This window comes from Rhodnius prolixus, unplaced genomic scaffold, assembly GCF_049639745.1.
Source record: "Rhodnius prolixus isolate KJV_2025 unplaced genomic scaffold, Rpr scaffold_4, whole genome shotgun sequence".
In the NCBI taxonomy this organism is placed as follows: Eukaryota; Metazoa; Arthropoda; class Insecta; order Hemiptera; family Reduviidae; genus Rhodnius; species Rhodnius prolixus.
In genome coordinates, this window is record NW_027411614.1 from 28,415,981 (window position 1) to 28,438,263 (window position 22,283).

General features: G+C 32.0%; 1 long non-coding RNA gene across 1 annotated transcript; it reads right to left on the reverse strand.

Moving 5' to 3' along the window:
• Window positions 1-14,536: 14,536 nt before the first annotated feature.
• LOC141456056 (uncharacterized) lies at window positions 14,537-22,069 on the reverse strand. Its single transcript, XR_012459567.1, has 3 exons — window positions 21,609-22,069; window positions 21,258-21,468; window positions 14,537-15,706 (listed from the first exon to the last, which is right to left on the reverse strand). It is a non-coding gene; the product is annotated as an uncharacterized lncRNA (long non-coding RNA).
• Between the last annotated feature and the right edge of the window lie 214 nt (window positions 22,070-22,283).

The window sequence follows — 22,283 nt, forward strand, 5'->3', positions numbered from 1 at the left end:
GAAACTAAATAAGAAGGTATGTAGTAATGCAGACTTGTGTCACTTATCTTAAAAGTTGCAGCTCAATATAGAGGTAGTACTACCACACTATAGCAGTTACTCTTCTTCAGGAACAACAGAAAAAGATGAAAGGGGACGTGGCGTGACCGTGAAATCCTATCATCTTTTGTCACTGAAAGCGGTTGAAAGGCTAGCTAGTTTCTTGTACCCAAAATATCGACTACTCTGCGATGAAGTTTTGTACGCTATTAAATAGTATTTTCGCTAAAAGATTTCTTTTTTATTTTAATGTGTACCGGAAAGAAAGATAGTTGTTTCAATGTGATGCTGCAATAAAATTGTTCTGTTGAAGGTATCGTAACTTTACAGCTCCCCATAATTCTGAAGAAAAGATTTAAACCAAAGTGATTAACCTAAAATACCTTTTTTAAAGTTCAAATGAAACCTGACTGTCCAACGGAAAGTCAGACTCACTCTCAGATCCATTTACATACTTGGGTGTGTTAAGAAAAATATTGTTGTTATGTTGGCTGTTGTTGGCGGTCTTATTGTTCTTGTATGCGTTTGCTATGTGTGTTCTTCTGCTCATCTCTAATACACGTGTTCTGTGTAAAAACTGTTCTTATTAAACCCCATTAAATTAATAACAGGTTATGGGCCCAGTTATTCTAAATTAAAATGTATATTAGTGTTACGGTTTACGTGATTAATTTAATAATTTCAAATAGTGCAGGTTATAAAAATGTCAGTGCTTACTTTGCCTGTGCCTATACTCTCAGCGAATAATTTCACGAACTGGAAATTTAGAATGAATGCAATTCTTGAAAAAGAACAGTTAGTTGACGTTTTAGAAAGTGACCCTCCAACTGATGCAGTAGCAAAGAAAATTTTTCTCATTAACGATGCAAAAGCAAAAGCCATCATAATTCAAGGTATTTCCGATAAACATCTTGACATTATTCAAGATTCTAAAACATCAAAAGAAATGCTTCAAGCTTTAAAAGATGTATTTGCGAGGTCTAGTTCTTTTTCTAAACTAACCTTATGGAGGAAGCTAGTAAACTTAAAAAGTGAGAGGTTTGAAAATTTGGAAGACCATTTTCTTAATTTTGATAAAATTATCAGAGAACTGAGTGATTTAGGTTCCACGCTGAACGAAAGTGATAAAATATGTCATTTGCTTCTTTCACTTCCAGAAGATTATGATACTGTGGTCACTGCTTTGGAAACTGTTGAAAAAATAAAAATGGATTTTGTGAAGGCACGTCTGTTGGATCATGAACTAAAAATTAAGTCTCAAGATATTTCTGAGACAGGCCTTAAAGCTCAAAATAATGGCTGTTTTAGATGTGGGGATAGTTCACACTTCCAGGCGAACTGTCCAAAAATGGTCCAGGGAAGCAACCAAACAAGAGGACGTGGATCAAACAGTAGAGGGTACCAATCATACCACAGAGCCAGAAAGACCCGAGGTAGCAATTTTCCTTCACGGCAGAGTCAAGGAAGAAAATTTACAGAAAGGGATAGCCATGCAAATCATGCTCAAAGTGAGAGTGAAATTGATTTATTTACAACTGAAAGTTGTAATTCAGGCATGATCTTCGAAGAAAAATCTTTTATCTATGACAGCGGCGCTTCAAATCATTTTGTCAGAGGAGAGTTAAAACGTTTCATGAAAAACATTACAGAATTAGAAAATACAGTAAAAATAGTTCAAGCGGATGGCCAGCTATTGACAGCAAATGAAAAAGGGAAGTTGAGCCTTTATTGCCAGGGACAAAAATTCGTTATCGAAGCATTAATCGTTCCTGGTATGAAGCACAATCTTTTGTCTTCTTCAAAAATTGCTAGCCGTGGGGCGAAAATAGTCACTGATAAATCAGGTACAACTGTTTTCATTAAAAATAAACCTGTACTTTTCTTCAAGCCCAAAAATGGTCTTTTCCTTTTTGAAGCGGATAAATTTAATGAAGAGTGCTTTGTTGCTGCCAATGAAGGAGATCTTTGGCATAAAAGAATGGGGCACATCTCAATTGATGGGCTAACACAATTGAATTTACCTACTCCGCACAAATTATGCGAATCTTGTATAGAAGGCAAGGCAAAGAGGCAACCCTTTTATGAGAACAAAAAGCGTGCAACAGAAATAGGAAGTCTTATTTCAAGCGATTTAGTTGGTCCCATCACACCGAGTACACTCAATGGCGAAAAATATTTCCAGGTAATATTAGATGATTATTCCCACTTTGTAGTTGTTAAATTGCTGAAAAATAAGAGCGAAGCAGCTAGAAACTTGATATCATACATTAAAGAAATAAAAACTCAGTTCGGTTTAAGCGTCCGGCGCATAAGATTAGACAATGGTGGGGAAGCGAAATCGAAGTATTTTTTAAACTTTGTGGAAAGAAATGGCATTCGAATGGAATATACTATAAGTCATTCTCCTCAAATGAATGGCAGATGTGAGAGAATGAATGGGGTTCTACTCTCAAAATTAAGAACTAAATTAATTGATTCTGGGGTTCCCAAATATTTGTGGGGAGAGGCACTAAAATGTACTGTTTATGAAACAAATAGGTCACCAACTTCAGTTTTGCCTAGAGGTAAAACTCCCTCGGATCTGTGGAATGGGCGAAATGATCTGTCCAAATTGAAAATATTCGGATGTAGAGCATGGCATACTGTGACACCTAAGCCTGGGAAATTGGAACCCCGAGCAGTTCGTGCGGTAATGGTCGGTTACTGTGGAGGTGGCTACAGATTGTGGTTACCAAAGGAAAGGAAAATAATAAAGTCAAGAGATGTCAAATTTGATGAGTCAATCATGGTATACAAAGATAATAATATGGTCAAGGAAAATGGACAAGACACTATCGTTCCAATTCAAGGGGTAGAAAATAATCCAGTAATAAAGATTAATGAAGAGGGTGAACAAGTAGTGCAGAATGACTTACAAATGGGTTCTATGGATAAAAATGCAGAAGATGAAATAGTTACTACAAACAGGAAAAAGAAAAAACCTGGATATCTGGATGACTATGAGCTGTACACAGCTTACTGTTTTCTATTGTCAACTAATGAAGAACCAAAAACGTTTGAAGAGGCCATGGAATCAGAAGAATGGAAAAGTGCAATACATTCAGAATTAGAGTCTCACGAGAAACTTGGAACTTGGACCCCCGGAAAATTACCTGAAGGAATGAAAGCTATTGAAACACGTTGGGTGTTTAAAATCAAAGAAGATGGAACCAAGAAGGCGAGACTTGTGGCTCGTGGATTTCAAGTTCCTCAAGAAGAATGGGAATTCTCCTACGCACCAGTATGTAGGATCCCAACTGTTCGACTCTTGTTATCAGTAGCAGTCCAGTATAGCTGGATTTTGACTCAAATTGATGTACCCACCGCCTTCCTGAATGGAGATTTAGATACAGAGGTCTATATTAAAACACCTAAAGGTTTAAAATGTCAAGAAAATACTCTCATTCTTAATAGATCTCTATATGGTCTCCGCTCCGCTCCAAAATGTTGGAACAATAAATTTTCATCCGTAATGAAAAATCTTGGATTTACACGATCTGATTATGATTATTGTCTTTACTATAAAGATAATATATACTTAGTTCTTTTCGTTGATGATGCGATACTGGCTGGGACGGAGGAGAATGTGAATTCATTATTGAAAGATCTACAGAAGAATTTTAATACAAAAAACTTAGGTTGTCCTAAATCGTTTTTAGGAATGGAAATTAATCATGTTAGAAATGGTTTACACTTGTCTCAAACTAAAATGATAGATCGTTTGACAAAAGAGTTTGGCATGGAGGTGTGTAGGACAATCTCAACACCTACAGGAGGCTTAGAAGGTATGAGTGATGCTGATTGGGGAGCTGATCAAAATGACTCTAGAAGAAGTGTCAGTGGATTCATATGCTTTCATGCTGGAAACCCTATCGCATGGTACTCAAAGAAGCAGAGATGTGTTGCTCAATCAACAATGGAGGCTGAATACATCGCGGCAGGGTTCGCTGCTCAAGAGTTAGTGAATCTTCGTGGTGTGTTAAGTGATTTGAGTCAAGTGAAAAGAGCAAGCAGTGAGGTGATATGTGAAAAAGTGTTAAAATCTGTTAAAGATGTGTTTAATGAGAAAGGACAAGAGCCTGATGAAATGAAAGCAGTTCTTAAAATAGATAACGCTAGTGCGATATCTTTAGCAAATACATTTTCAAATACCAAACGTGGCAAACACATAGAAATAAAATTTCATTTCATCAAACATCTGTGCCTAAATAATGTTATTAAAATTGACTATGTTTGTTCAAAAGAAAATATAGCTGATCTATTTACCAAAGCTCTAGGAGCCGAAAAATTTGAAACTCTTAGAAACTCTCTGCTCACTAATTGATTTTTTTTTAACATTTAATATCTTGTTAATTATTTTAGTTTATGTGGATGTTGTATTATTAGTATTCAATTCGATGTTTCTTATTGTAGTCATTAAGTAACTACATCTCATTGAGAGAGGGTGTTAAGAAAAATATTGTTGTTATGTTGGCTGTTGTTGGCGGTCTTATTGTTCTTGTATGCGTTTGCTATGTGTGTTCTTCTGCTCATCTCTAATACACGTGTTCTGTGTAAAAACTGTTCTTATTAAACCCCATTAAATTAATAACAGGGTGGGTATAAGTTAGTACAGATTCAGAAAACTTTCACGCCATTTAACTTGATTTCATCAAATAATTTGGATTCTGAAGGTGAGAGTAAAATACTACTGCTAAATTCAAATATTGTGCATAGGTATAAGTATGCATGTTTAGAAACATATAATAATAAATATTTTACGAGATGTGCGTTCTTAGTAATAATCATAAAAATCAACGATTGATGCCTGAAAACCCTTTGCTTCAATGAGGATTAAGTAGAAAATGAAATCTAAGATCATGAGAATAAACAGACAAGCGATTAGATCGTGCAAAAGGTCCGGGTGAATGGAGACGAATTGGAACAAGGGGATGCTTTTAAATATCTATGACTTAAGATCTCAAACAGAAAAAGTCGACATAAAGTTTAAACATCAGATAGTAGTTTATAAAAAGATTCATAATCTGAAAAAAAGCACAATTACGACAATTGTGTAGAAAAAAGCTGTAGAAAAAAAATATAAGAAAACCAGTAAAGATGGCATAGCCTCCCAAATAGAAAGAAAGGAAACTGCAAAAATACAATGAACGCAAGAACATAAACCTAGAAGGTCCTATACTTCCCAATGAATGACATAATGGCTATTTATATCTTATATGACATATAAGATATTTACATTGATTTATATTTATAGATATTTATATTCACAAAAATTAACAAATTCAGAAAAGGGGATAGAATTGTTGACTTAAAGATAGATTCAAATTATAGAATTTGATGGGTCTATATTGCGAGGAGTTAAGTGAGTGAACCGAAACAATTTGCGAGGAGCTATGTACAGTAAAAAAAGATCTTTCAATAAAAACCATTTTCCTGTAATGATAGTGCATAATAAAGCAAGAATAAAGTGTAAGAGGATTTGTAAAAAAAAATAAAAGATAGTTATAAGACATGTAAGTAGAAAGAGAAGAAATCCGGAAGCGAACAGCCAGCAGTAAATGCAAGTTTTGATGATAATTAAAGAAAAGAATCTTGATAAAGAAGTATTGATGAAATTTGTTCTTTCTTTCGTTGCAGATAGAAGAAGAAATGTTGACTAGTACTAAAGGATGAACAATTTGATTTATCTATCTTTAACGTGTGTTATGGAGTGGTGGGGAGTCCCATTAATTAAGATAAATCTTCATGATTGAACGAATATTTACACGCCCAAAATAATATTTACAACAACTAACTGTCTGCACATTATAACTGTACTTCTGTATTTATTAACCAGTCTATACTTAACAGTTAGAAATTAATGATGTAGATATAGTGATAAATTTACTCATCCTAGGAGAACATGCAGTCTGAACTGATTTTTATTTTTTGCCTTTCAACAAGCATAGTAAATAGCATACAAATATGTAACCCAACAATCACATAAAAACAACATAGCTTTCACATATAATTTGTACCCATCTATCAAATGATTTAATTGTCCATCAATAGGAATCATAAAATAAACCATAAATCAAAATATGAACTTCATAAACTTGTATGATTAGATAAACAAATGACTTATAATTCTACCTTTAGAATATTATCTAGAAATAAAACACAAATTGCATCAACCAGATTCCTTTTCAACATTCCACCTACTTTTACAATTTTCAGATCTAATTATAATTTTTTAAGAGACATAATTAGTGATCATTCAAGAAGAGAAAATGTGCTTGGTTAGCCATAATTTTTCAAAGATTATCGCAAAATACTTGAATAGTTGTTTCTCAGGATAGTAAATTTAGGAAATTATGGTCCAATCTGTTTACTTAGTTTGTTTCTGCAGAAAAGACTTTGTCTACTGTTTATTGTGCAATTAAAAAGATCACTACAATATAAATTTCATAGGAAACTAGTATAATTTTTCACTATCTAAAAATCGTAAGTTTCATCCCAGAGAACCATGTAAATTGAAAATCTTGTTGACATTACGCAGTAACTGAATGAATAATAGCTTTCACGAATACAGGATACAAACATTCTGCACAATACAGAATAAATTTTTAGTAAAATAGTTTTTAAATAATCGTATTTAATATTCACGAAATATGATAAAAGAATAATTTATTTAATTTGGACGTGAGAAGAATCTCAAAATGCGCGAATATCTTAGATAAGTTTTTAATGACAGGTCAAAACGCTACAAATGATTGTAATGAATCGTAACGTAGCTGAAGAAAAAAAGGAAAAATATTTTAATAACCTAAGAACAGAAAAATTTGTTTAATTAAATGCTCTTTGCATTCTATCGGATGAGTAGAGGTAAGAAAGGGGCACACTAGTTTTTGTTCTTCTTTGTGAAGTGTGGCACGCGTTTCTGGTTGTTTGCAAGATTATCATACTTTTAAAATAGTCAATTCCGGTTATGTATGACAGTGATAGCTATACCATTAAAGCTAATTGTAAATTGTACGGTGAAGTACAAATTTTGTGCACTCTTTGGGCTGTAGATTCAGTTGATCTACATCAGATTTGATAAACACTGGGCAATCTAAAAATGAATTTGATCAACTTTGTGGTTATTCCATTAAATAATAATAACAACCTTAGATAACAATATGTGGTCGATATAAGAAGCTAGAAACTCACTTAAGACGTTCGAACTTCGCATTCTAAGATTGACTCTTGCTGGATTCAAAATTAAGTACTGTTATATGGACAAAATGGCCAAGTAATGTAGAAATAAGAGCAAATATAATGGAACAGGAAGAAAGCAAAGAGTTTTGCAATAAAGTTTTAAGAGCCGCCATTAATTTAATTATATAGGTATGTTCGAAGTGAAAAGGACGTTGGATTCAGAGCTTTACATTGCTTACATCCACAGGATCCATCAACAGATGCCCAGCTGGAAGTGAGATTTAGCGTTTGAGGTAGAGTTCAACGATCAAGTTTTGAATTCAAGTCGTAAGTAATCAATAAAATTATTATTAAACTTTATATATATATATATATATATATAATATAAACTTTATATAAATATATATACACATATGTATATAATAAAATTATTATTATAATGAAGTGAAGAAGTAATAAAGCAAGATAATTAAAATTACGATTATACAGGCAGTCTCAAGGTCTTCTGTAATATACTTGGTAATATTTTTAATGACCAATAACTTTTATTTCTTCAGTTACCCGTATGTACAAAAGCAACCAGCAAGATATAAAATGTATAAGTAAATGTATGTACTTGTCTTGCTGTAATGAATTTAATACTTAAAATGTAATCGTTAGATTAATATTGTTTAAAAAAAAAAACTTTACGATTTCAACTTCTCCTCTATTTGTGAATTGAAATTAGCCAAATTAGTTGGGAATATCTGATTGAAATTTGGTTTGGGAAGTGCGGATATTTGAAATAAATTTTTGTGGCATAATTTGATACTTCATTAAATACCTACGGAGGAAAAATTAGTTAAAAAAATTAATCTGTTATTTTTCATAGAAATAATTTGCAATAAAGATTTAGCCAATCACTGTGAAGAATAGAAGTGTAAAAAGTAGGTTGGTTGAAGAGCCAATCAGAAATGAGAACTGTTTACTAAATCACGCCTACCTTCCATGTATGTCACACCACACCCTCTTTGGCTCATAATAAATTGGACGATCTGTATTTTTCATTTTTCTACTTTTTGTTACTTTTGAAAAACGAAAGTATTTAACAAGTTTATTTAAATTAGGAATCTTAATTAACAAATTAACCACAGTTAATAACAAATAAATAGCTATTTGTAATAATAATTTATTTCTAAATTATAATTTAATAAATTCCCTTAATTTAATATATGTAAAGAAGTTTTTTATATTTAAATAAATAGAAAAATTCTTTAATAATAAGTTAAATAGATTAACTTTACGGAACAAATATTTTGAAAATGGCCAGCATAAGGGTCTGTGACATCTAAATTCTAAACTAAATGAAAATTTAATGCAGTAAAATTACTTAAATGATATAAAATTTGAATAAAACGCATAAGATTTTTGAAACGTTTCTAAATGGCGGAAATTACGAACATTGCAGATTATTTAACAATTTCATCCAGCTTTACTTGTTTATACATAATCAATCATCAAAACTACTAGTTATAAAAGAGTTGCAGACATAAAATGTTTGGAGAATGCAAGAAATTGTATGGCATGATGGGTAGCTGATACATGTAACAAACACGAAAAAAGTCAGTTAATTTGATAATAAATAACAAGAACTAATTTTTGAAAAATAAATCTAATAAAATATTGTTTAATTAAGCAAAATTATGGAAAACTCCCACGAGCAATTGTCCACTCACTGCGTTTACAGTTATTGTATTTTATAAGCTTATTTTATATACTGTAATTAGTCATACTCATTAATTGGACAGTATTAAGTACTTAATAGACTAATAATTAATTAATAAAATATTTTAAGTGTTTAATTGCATCCATAATATAAAGTTTGGTGATGCAGCTTAGGAAGCATCTCATTACTTCCTGCATTCACCCACCCTAGAATGTTGTTTTTGTAATTAGGCTATTAAGTCGTTAAATATAAGTTCCTTTCAATATGAATTTTATTTTTATTTAATTTAATTTTTAAGTAATTAAAAAAGAAATATTAAACTAACCGTATTTAAAGTTTTAAATTACATTGAAGGAAAAATCATATTTATATTTAAATAAATTTAGCGTGTCTGAGATCACAGCTTCTCCAAAAAAACTCTTCGAAATTTACAGTCTCAGTCACAAACTAAAGTTACATAGGCCAACTTAGATGTGACGTATGCAAACTGAAAAGAAATCATTGGTGTTTAGCAAGAAATTTTGCAAATATACAAATAAATATCCATTTTTCAATAAACTGCATCCTTCAAGTGCAATTTTGAAAATATTTTTTGCTACCGTGAATATTAATTAAAGTTGAAACACTATAATATAGAAATGACACTATTATATGGTAACTTGTAAACCTGAAAAATCCTTCTGTTCCTCAAATATTCGAGACGTCTTAAAGTGTTGAAAAAATAAATAAAAGTGTTAAGACTGTTTTATTTTTGTTAAAACTATGTTGGTTAACAGCATTCCGTATAATTAGACCCGTCTTATACACCTATACATTTTCACTGTAAAGATCTAAAAATGTTAGAATTAAAATTGTTGAAGTTGCATTTTAAGAACTGTTTAAAAGAGTTTTAAAAAAAAATGGTGTGTATTGTTAACGGGGGCAAAAACTGGAAAAATAATCAAGTAAATTCGTTTTTCGGGACCATCGAAAAGGAAAATGTCGAGAGGTTGAGGAATAAAAGAGAAAGGGCTTATGATAAAGACTGATGACCAGTTACTGGGACGGAAAGAGCCAGAAAGGGAAAGTGGATATTGGGGAATAGTGAACAAGTGCTGAAGTAATTAAACAAAAGAATAGCATTATGCTGAAAATTACACAAAAAGTAACTAGTAGCGGAGGCTGAGATGGGAATTACGTAAAAAGAGGGCAACTGGTTTATGCGGAAGAAAGATGAGGGACTGGTTACGAAGAAGGTTGAAAAATATAGAGTGTCATTCATGCGAGTCGCTCAAGACTCTTGGTTAGATTGGTTACATGGTTTTGCGGTGTAAGGAGTCCTCTCTTCAGACTTCTTTTACAGAGTTAATGATTTTAAAACAAGAAAACGCATGATGACAATGTTAACTAAGAAGATTTTGAGAAGGCAGTATCTTCGAAAAAAGGGGATGACAGTGGATATGCTTAGGCTGTTTTCCTGTTAAAGTTATTAAATAAGTCACCAAATGCACGAATTTTATTAAAGCGATGTCTAATAAGAAATGGAATTTACAGCTTTGGGATATAAATAAAAAATAGGTCAATATTTAAAGCAATGAAATGACTAATTCTAATAATACGTAGTTCTAAATAAAGAAATGTTTTATTTCTACCAGAAAAAAATAGGAAAAAGTCGCCCACAAATGAGTTAATGTCAATAATAATATTATGCTATCAAGATGCATGTTCGCCCACCAACATTCAACTAATGTAGTCATGAAATCATCAAATAACAACTACTGAGTGTACATTCGTCAAGGCAACTATAATTTAATTTTGTATGCTTATTTTCTCAGCCATCTTGGGCGACTACTAACAACTTATTTAAGATTACTTTTTTTTTATTGCTTTCATTTTGTTTTCAAAATTCGTACGTGGCGATTGGGCAAGAACATTATGAGTAAAGAAATTTAGTTACTGTGTGACTGATGCGAAAAGTAAACTTGATGAATATTACTTAAGACAAGCTACTTCTGTCGTCTATCTTCTGACTTCAAATCTAACCTTGATGGAGCTTATTGGAAAGATAAGATGGCTTGCGGTCAAATATACTATAAACTGAAATAGGTTACGGTTAAAGTTTAAATAATAAGAGTGTCTCCATCACTGTCTATTACATACGTAAGAATTTAATGTAATTTAATTTGAAAGTGATTAGGATTGTTTAGAGAGAATTAAACCATGAGGTTCACCATAGAAACCTGACAATTCATTTTCTAATGATGGATAAAAATCAAAAGCCGATTAGAATAAGTGAACAAAGAAAGCAATGACAGATTAAATCACCGATATTGACGACTTATTGTTTAATTTTTTCTCTTATTTTGATGGCAGATCTTGAGTAAATGCGTGTGTAATGGTAAATTGGCACTTAGATTGGCTAAACCCAACTGGTGAACATTTCTGCTGGCTCTATTTGCACATTAAAGGTGTCATTTTTATTAATTATTGTTTTTGTCGATAGGCTGGAATAACCGCAGCAGAATTCTGAAGAATTGCTAGCCCACTTGCCTATTAGTTTTTGTGGGCTGCAAGTACTCTTAATTTCAAAAAAATAATTGAAGCCTTTTCAAGAAAATAACAAAATATGTACTGATAAATAGGTTTAGTAAAGTAGCATTTTCGACACTAATTGAAACTTTTAAAAATGGACGCAATAAGGCGCCTTATTGCGATCAGATTTCTACTATTTTCCTTTTTGATATAAGCTGATTACAATCAGGCAGAAGACACATTAAACGCTCACAATTAATTTGTAAAAAAACCACTTTAATCAACTTGAAAACAATACTACCTTAAACGAGAAGTAAGAGGAAGCAGAATTTGTAGCTTAAAAGCAAAACAAAAAATATAGCTAATACTACACAGCTATTATCAACAAACTTTCAACAATGAAAGTAATTGATTTTGTTCATTCGAAGCGACAATAATATTAAGAAATAGTGGTGAACGTTTCCAGTACAAAGTACACGTTGTAGTAAAGGATCTCACATTATTATTAGATGCTATTGTTGTTGTGTAATAATCTTCCAGCAATAAAACACAAAGCTATTCTTTTCTTACTTCTGTATATTGTTTCTAGAGTGCATCGCTATCAATTTTTAGTTTTTGTTCTCCAACTCTATCCGTCAGAAGAGGTTACTTATATATATGATGTCTGTCGCTCGTTTATTTTTAATCATATTTTATATGTAATAGAAGGGTTCAAGGTGTTGTAACTGGCCACATCTACATAAATGCTAACACACATAAAATGTTGACTGGTTCAACGTTCAAAATATTTCATCTGCACATAAATTTCATAGAATGGATGGTAGAGAAGTTAATAATAAATAGAATTTAATGATAGTTTATCGAAGGAATGTGTCTCATTTTACTTTCCTTAAACGCTGCAGACGAACTTTGCAATTTCAGAATTAGACAGAATTTTGGTTTGGATTTTTGATTTTATTTTAAATCTTTTCTTAAACCTAGAATAATAATCGCCCTCTGTAGATTTCAAGATACAAAGATCTACAATTTATACATACTATATAAGTTCAATAAATTGTAGAAAATGGTGTACGACGAACACCAGAAAAACAATACTCTCAGCACATCGCATTTTCAGTTAATACGGTTTGTAAATTTTCCTTACTTTCTCTTTTAATGGAAACTAGAGTTTCCTTAGACTTTAAGGTGAATTTGACTTTATTAGGCTGGGTAAAAAACTGACAACATGCTAACGTTTCAATTACCTGGAGCACTTGTCAAAACTGACCAGAACAAAACAAAACACGGAGATAAAGGCCAAAATGGCAGTTGGGAGTAGATGCAATAGATTTCAGGGTACTGTCTAAGATAAAAAAATTTCATTATGTCTGTATAGAGTAAAACCAGTGTTTTATTTAGAACGTGTCATCAAAACTTCGTTCATAACATAACTAAGTAAAGGAATGCTAGGGATTTGGGAAGGGAAAAAGCTGCGTGGAATTTACGTTCCCATAAATTGGGTAGGTCATAGGATGATCCGTAAAAATGACGAACCTGGAGCAACTGTACGCTGAAGAAGACTCTTAACATACTCGTACATTAAAAAAAAAGTAGCTCCAGTTGGCTTTGACATGTGGAAATAGTGGCAAAAAGATTCCCAAAGCGTATGACAGACCGAAGGTGCCAGAAAGCAAGGAAGATCTCGATTAAGGCGGATAAATAAGATGGTAGAGAACCTGAGACGGATTATAGTGAGAAGATTGAGTACAAGAACAGGAGAAGGATGAGTGGCGATGGATACTTGAAGAGGGGTAGGTCCTTCTTTAAAATAAAAAAAGATTTACACCACTATATAGTTATCACATACCACATCTCTACTCCTTAGTCCTTAGATTGCCAGAAGAGGATAGTCTTGTACAAAGAGTTATAAGCAGCAAAGTTATAAATGAAAATAAATTCAAGGTATGGCTGATAATTGCAAATGAAACTGATAGAATTAATTTAAAAAAATACTTAAGAATGATATACGAGTAGCTGTAAATTTAATATACATGCATTTTTCTAATATGTATTACTCTTATTTTTAATAATATTAATTATTTCTTAAATTTTTTTATTCATAGATCTTTTTAGCAACATAGGGTCAACAGAAAAAGAAGACGATTCTTATTAATTCTTAGAATTTTGTATCCTGCAACCTGACCGACTCCTTTTCAACGTTTAAATATTAAAATTATTGGTAAACGATTTTCAGTTTCATCCTCTTAGCTGGTTTACTTTGTATGCAAATTTTTTTAAGACTAAGTATTTTAATAAGCCAAAATTACCTCGCAGCTGAGCAATTCACATTAATTTGGTTGAAAATTTTGGCACCAAATAGCTGAAATTCGTCTGGTTTACTCTATCCTGTATACATCTGAGATAATATAACATTAGATGGAGTAGTAAAAAAGATTGCAATATTATAATTCTGCTTTATGCTTTTTATGGAAAAGTTTAAGTTTTTAAGCTTTTAAATATTTGACATTATAAGACGACATAAGTACAGTGTAAAGTCACTTACAAACGTGGGGAAGGAATAAATGCTTAAGTGTAATGATAGGCACTAGGTGTTAGACGTTTATTAGATGATTACTTACGGTATTAAAGTACCGGCAAGACAGGCTCTTTAAATGGAATTATAAGTGAAAGTGACGTACCTGACTCCTACATAAATAAATTTTGTTTTCAGAAATTATTTAAAAATTTCAGCATAAGAGTTATTAAACAAAAAATAATATTTCTTGGTTAATAAACGAAAATAGATTGATATTTGTTGATTTAGCTTGAACTAGGTAGATAGCGTTAGTAGCTATACCTAAAGTGCACCGTGATGAATTACACTTTAACCATGAATTTATTATTTATTATAGGTAACTTTCTTTTTTAAACTAATACTTTACTGAAACAAAATAGTACTTATAACCTTCTAATATCACTTATTATATATATATTACATAACTGAGTCATTTTTCAATCTCCACAAGTGTTATACTTAAAAGTAATTGATGATAAAATTACACCGAGATTAAATCTAATGTTAATAAATGATAGTTTTTTGTTATAAAATAAATTTTGCATTAAATAAGTACAGATAACTGCGTTACTTTTTTATTTTAAAATATTTCTAGCTTAAAACCAACCAGGTTGGTTTTACAACCAACCAGGAGTGGTCAGTTACATTTCAGGAGAGATCAGAAGCATATTCTGCGCTAGTATTCTCCGTTTGGATACCAAAATATAATTAATTTTTTTTTTCTACAAATCTGGGTAGCCGTTTGAGTCAGTTTATAAACTAGGTAAATAATTCCAAGACCTAAGGCGTAACAGAAAATGGGTTCCAGGTTTGTTTCAACAGATGAATGCTGTAGTGAGGTGTATGGATGGAGGCAGAAAGAATTGCTTTTTCACAAATAGCCGCAACATTCTTCAGTTCCAGCAGAAGCAAATTGAAGATAGCTTGTATATGATGCGAGTTAAAATTCTCGTTTTATTAGCCACGGTAACTTGATTGCTAGGCAACACCTTGTTCAAATACCATCCATTCATTGCAATTTTTACTGCATTAGCTTATTCTATAAAATGGGCTTCGAATAATAGGCGAGTTATTTAATATAATATTGTGGTACTTGGAAATATTTACAGCCTCTATCTCTAACTCGTCATAATAAATTACGGAAAAGGATAATCCTTGACTTGTCCTGATTTAAGTTGGGTATTCACTTTGCATAATGAGGATAGAAATATTAAGCTTTAAATGATGTGCAGAATTATCAACATATCGTGCGCTTAAATTAATATTTTACACATAACTATTATGATAGTTTTCTGCAATTGATCTATCAAATCAATAATGTTAAATGAAAAGATTAACGGGCTCAACTTTTTTGTGAATACCCTGAACTTGCAGCTGCATACTCTTACCTATCTGAAGCTCAGTCAATCCTGTAAAAGTTTGTAACAAAATAATAGTATTTTTTAACAATTCAGTCCAACTAATTTGAGAAGATGTTTAGTCGGCGCAGCCTCTTCAATAGAACATATCAATTTTAAAAGGATAAGTTCAGTTTTATCCCAAAAGTCATTTATTTCTCTTTCTAGCTGAAATTGCACCACTCGACTTGATATTTAAAACTAGCATACCCATATTTCAGCTGAGGCGAGTATAGATTTCAGCAATTCTTAGCTAAGAATTGAGAGACAATATTTTCAAGTCTGAAATAATAAGCATTACTTTAATTTTTATTTAGTACAACTAACAGTAAGTGTAAAAAGAAAATTATAAGTGGATGTTTTAAATTGAGACAAAGAAAGAGTGGACAGTTAAGCAAATAAATTACAGAATAGATAAACAGTACCGTTGTATTTTTAATTAAAAATTACATAGTTTTTTTCCGGCCAAACTCAGCAGGTATATGTCCTATGTAGGAAAAAAGGCAGTAAACAAAGTGAGAATGATTAGAAACAAAAAAAAGATACAAATTTTAGTTAATTGTGAGTAACGTTATTGTTTAATGCACTGTAATATGAGAGAAAAGAAGGTGTGTAGAGCAATGTTTACCTTCAGGGGGTCTAACAGCCACATACTCGTACTAGAAGAGAACCATATAAGTGATAAATTTTTGGATATGGTCAGTTGGACACACAATAAAAAAGTAGAGCTACAGAGGGTTAAGAAAAAGAAGATATGTGGGCAACACACTAAGCATTCTATAGCCCTATTTGCCGGCACCTTAAGCAGCTTAACTCAAACGAAGATTCTTTTCTAATGAAAGAGTAGTGCCCAATGAAAGCTCTATTTTGGTACCTGAACACTTCTTTAAAAAGCTCTTATGAGAATGTATACTAAAATAAGATGTTATTAAGGAACCTTAAACAATCTTGGAGATTATAGTCACAAACTAAAGAGCTTCTGTTATTTGAACAATCAAGATTTAATGGACACATTAAACATGATTTAACTAGTGATAAGTATCTACCAATTATGTACAATCATAAATCAAATTATAAAATGTATCTGAACGAGGGAGTCTCAAATCTTCTTCTTGTTTATTTTCTTTCAATCATGTAATAATTAATTTAAAATAATGATTTCTTACTATTATGCGACTCAGTGTAAATTTTCTAGGCAACGCCAGATTTTTTTTTTTAAGGTAACATTAAAACTTTGCTATCAATCAGAAATCTGTGCCATCTCAATCTGATCCAATATCAATCTTGATTCAAATGCTAGTTTGATATAAATGATAGTAATTAGCTCAAGTACCACAGTAAATAATAACTTAGGCAAGGCGATGTTCCATCCCTCAAATAGTATAAAATCTAAAAACTGTTATTTTGTTTAGCTTATTTTTCTTTCTTAGAGCTTGTCTCAAAAATAAAACCCATCCACAATCTCAACTAATTTCTATTTGCCATTGTTTTTTTTTTCATTTAGATGACGATTCGATCGCCGGTCGATAATCTTTATACTCTAAAATGTACCATTCATTTAGTGAAATGTTTTACCCATAGCATTTCCATTTTTTTTCTTTTTCCCAATGAACTAAACTATTTTTTGCTTTGTTTATACCCAAAGCACAGTTAAAATTAAGCTTGTTCGTGCTCTTTTTGACGATCAACCCTTATACAACTGTCCTACCAGGCAGTTTTAATAATTGTCTTTTTTCTTGCTCCTACAAAGTCGTCTTTAAAATTAATAAGATTAATTAAGAATCTTGATTTTATCTACAGATCCCCCTCTGGCTATTGTAAATTCTTTATCAAACCAAGCTTACTTTAAAACTATTGGGAGTTAACTATATTCATGAGAGTCTGGAGATATTTCAATTGAATCATACAAACAGCTCATCTCGCCCAACAAACAATTAGGAGTAGAATTTATAGAATTATTAAAAATAAACTTATTTTGATAAGACACTCTACCTTGTTTTCCCAACGATAATTTAGGAACTGAGGAAGGCAGAGAGCATATTGCGTTACGTTAAATGTTGATAATACTTCTCCCTAAGTTTGCGTCCAAACCCAAATATTATATAAGTTTTATGGTTCCTAAATCTTTCGTAAACTTCAAATTTTTGCCATTTATTTGGTGGTATATTACTTTTATTTTCCAGAAATCTTCATTTTTAGAGGGTTTTAAGGGAAAATGATGATAAGCTTGACTCTAAGTGCTATTTCATCCTGCTATAAAATATTTTTAGTGAAACCATCATCATTTTGATCACAATTCTGTTATTGTATAAATTTAAGAAATTGCAGCGAAAGAAAGTGCATTTTTTATTCCAGATTCGTGGTTATTGAGAATTACTATTCGTACTAAACTAGAGACTTTACACATTCTTCTTTTTTCTTCCTTTTAATATATACAACAAAGTAATTTGTTTTGATATAATTAAAAACAGGCATTCCGCACTTGTTGATTGGAAGAGTAATTATCTACTGGATGTAAGCCCTTTAATTAAATTGATTTAAGGGCCTTCTTTGCTTACTAAAACTATAAAAAAATAGTAGTAATCTTTCTTCAAAGAAAAATGTATATAATTTATATTTTAATAGAAAGTTAATTGTATCAGATGAATCATATTTGGGAATCAAACTTTAAACTACATTATTAAAATAATAAATCTTTTATAACCTAAATCTACATAAACTCTAATGCATTGCTCATCTATGATGGATAGTGTTAATCGGATATCTTTTCTAACGCGTCTAAACAATCGACATTTTGAAATATTGGCCCTAAGGCGAACTCGACCCTCAGAAAACAAGCAGTTAAAATTTGATTCAAACTGTATGGTATTTTCTTTCAAATTCTATCTAGGAACCGTTAGTTTTGATAGCTCGGTCTAGACCATCTTATCACCTAAATGCTTTGTAGTAATTTTTACAAATTATTTTATTTTGGTAACGAACCCTTTATTCAATTGTTCCTCCTGTCTACATTGAAAATTTTAGATTTATTGAGAATTTCTAACACTGTGCTCTTTATAGACCTCCCAAATGATTAAAAAAAAAAAAAAAAAAAAACTATAACTTAAATTAAAATTGTACCTGCAACTGACCTACATGTTTTGTTCACAGAGAAAAATTGTTAAACTCAGTAGGCAAGGAAATAGTGTGAGTGTAAGAAACTGTGAAGATTGAACGTCCACCGCGGATCGGTTTTTATGAAAAGAAGAGGTTAGGACACATTCTTTAATGAACACACATTTATAATACAAGTTGCAAGACCCAGAATACAACCTAACTCAGCATCACCGTAACAGTTAGCCCCACCAATGATGCCATCTCCACCCACTTGGGCTACCAAGGCGCCTAGCTCAGTAGACAAAACAAAACCAATTAGGAAAGGTTTTTCAACTGTGGGAATCTCAAACTGTGGTCCTGATAGTCAAAATTCGGAATCAATAAGAATTCAACTCGTACCGGAGATTTTTATTTTTTAAGGGTTCAATCATTCTTACCCAATCAAATTTGCACATCTACATTCTTCGTCGTCAAGAGCAAAAGGAACCCAAGTAACAAAATTATGCAGCATAATCATCTGTGGTCTTTGTTTGTTGAATTGTCCTAAAGTTTGAAAATACTGACATTATTTTAGTAGCTTGTTTATTGCAATCTTACTATCGTCCTTACATAGGCGACAAGCTTAAAGGCGATACAGTTCTGAGCTTAGATGTGTACAAAAGTCTAATAGGGCAATGAAGTTTCAGAGGTTTCCGTCGGTTAATTAGAATATAGAGCTATCTGAGAGCTTGGCAGGCTGATCTGATTTCCGTGTAATGTGTCCAGTTTTGGAGTAAGTAAAAATTATTACCGCACAATTGTCGCTTTGTAAGAAGCCACTTTTTGGCTTTTTCAATTACAGTAGTAAGTAGCATAGAGAGTATTACTTCTATTTTGAACAAACATTGGAAATTGTCTCGCTTTATTAAAAAAAATTATTATGTTGAGTCTAAGTACGAGGTGTTACCACCAGATTCTTTAAGTCAGGGGACCCAAAACTTTTTACACAGGGGGCCAGTTCACTGTCCCTCAGACCGTTGGAGGGCCAGAATATAAAAAAAAGTAATGTAAAAAACCAAAAGATAAACAAAACGGGAACAAATAGAATTGTTTCAAATTAAGAAAAAGTAAATTTAAATCACCAAACTGCCCAGTATTTCTGTGGGGGAACTATGGGCCTGGTTTTGGCTAATGAGATGGTCAATGTCCGGTCTAGTTATAGTGCTTTGCCTTTCTTCCTACTTCTGCATCCCGCGTCATCGGAAGTTGTACTGTACATGAGCGATGCAGTACTGATCTCCACTGAACTCTCACTGATCACCAATGAAAGAGATACCCCTTTCGTTCGGAAGTGCGGCGAGGGCCGGATAAATGTCCTCAGGGAGCCGCATGTGGCCCGCGGGCCGTAGTTTGGGGTTAATAATTTTATTATTTTTTAAAACAGATTGTTAATTAGTGATTATGATTCTAGAGTTCTTTATGAATGACTGAGCTGTAAGAGGAATAGACAAGAGAAAATAAAAAACTCGTTGCAAAATAGCCTTTTAGAAACAAATGCCTAGAGCCAGAACGTTGGGTCCAGTGTTCGGCCATGTTTATTTAACAAATACAAAACTGCCCATCTGACTAAATTTGATGAAACCAGCAAAGTAAAGAAAACAAGTGTGATTTTTACACGAATCGGTTCTTAATTCGTTAGTCCTTAAATTAGGTTGTACGTCTTAACGTGTCATAACTCTTTAACCCCTAAAGAAGCTTCAGATGAAATGCATCCATCTTAGAACTCAACAATAAACAACAAAATTTTGAAAAAAAATAAATTCTGGCCATAACAGGAATATTTCTACCAACCTCTGTTAATTACATTTAAACACAGATTACCAGAAATCCCGTCAATGGTTCTGATATACCTTCACAAGAGTTTGAATTGTTATTTTTAATAAATTTAGATTTTTCAAAGAAGGTGTCTAAATTTATGAAATTGCAAGTTGCAGGCAATCAAAGTTGCACTTTTCTCACTTAATATCAAATATTTTGGAAAAGGAATATAGAAGGGTACAAAATAATTAGTTTCATCAAACCAATATCGTCGGATCAAATTACTACGCTTAATGAAAATTTAGAAAATGGTTGAAGAGAAATCTCCCATACACATGAGAAAATAACATTTTTATAAAACTTTAACTCGAAATTTTAGCAACTCATGAACATAATTTAATAATTGTATAAGTAATAAGAACGGTCGCAAAAATTCAATTAAAGAATGGGAAAAATTCCAAAGTCGACCAAGCAGTTGTGAAAGAAGATTATCACTCCATAACTAAGTTTATACCCAAAAGAATTGCCACTCTACGCTGATGCTTCATTTATTGAGTTATTATTTAGCTGAATTAATACAAATAATAGCAAAAGTGAAAAGAAAAAAACTTTAGCTGAAAATAATTGGACCAAGTTCCTAAGATCAAAAAAAATGTCCATGGAATTTAAAAAAAAAACATCCGAGCTATTCACAAAGTGGAATTCTTAAAACCGCTTTAACAAAAAATTAAGTAAAAAATTAAAGAAATGCTTATACATATGCTGTTTAACCATTTTGTTTGCCAACAACACAAATTCTTCTAATTGATCCGAATTTGTAAACTTAGAACTCAACAACTTAAACTCAAGCTATTTACAAAATAAATTTTAGCGTTTTCCTCCCTTTAAATACTTAAGTTTCTTTTGAATTACAATTGAAACCAAAACAATTGAAACTTACTCTTTATCTCGTTCGTATTTCAATTCAGTTTTTCTTCAATCAGAACACCTTTGTCAGTTTCTCATTTTAGCTTATATTTAAAATACATTCGTAACAAAACAAAATTCTAAGAGACGCAAAAACTTTAGACTCTTTTCTTGCCCATTGAATGTGTAGTTTTTCAGTTACCTTTTAGGTCTGTATCATCAAGGCTATTTACATATCCTCTTCTCTAGGGGAAACAACACGCACAGAATCAAAAATCATTCCTTCTATTCTGTTACATCTAACTACCAAATACTAAACAAAATTTACAATTTCTCAAAAAAAAATAGATAAGAACTAAATGGGAGAATGCAGTTTTTGTCTAACCTTTGTACTGATTGATGAGAAGACTGATATGGCACAAAATTCTCCCGACTATGTGCACTCGGGCAGCTGCTAAAAAAGCAAAAAATCTTTTTACTTTGATATTTTGTCTGCGTCAAAATTATATTCGAAGATTTTCGTTTTTTTTTTCTAAATTTTCAGAAGAGGCCTGTACGCGATGAATAGAACTTTACATAATGTTTTTTTTTAATGAGAACTCCCTTTGTTTCGAGCGCTAGAATTCAAAATAACTTGATTGATTGTAAAAAAAATAATAGATATGTTTGTAACACACATCTGCTAAATCATTACCCAGCTGCTGGCTTCTCGATTTTCTCTTGTTTTGAGCTACTTAAAGTCGGAAGCCCGGTGATGGACAGTGTTGCCTGTAACAAGAGAATACAACCGGATACCGATAGTGCACTGAAAAATACTCCTGGGGCCAAAATATTCTTCAGATGTTGACGCGCTTTAATTAAAAAAAAAAAAATTTGAGGTCATTAGCGCCCGGAGCTTTTTCCAGTGCACTGCCGGCCTCCGGACAGTGTTCTCTCGTTACAGACAACACTGTCCATCATTGGACAGTGAGAACCTATTTTACTTTTAAGTACTAATTTACGTTCTGTTATAGTTAACTTTTTACGACTTTATTTTCACAACAGCAGTACATTTCTGCTT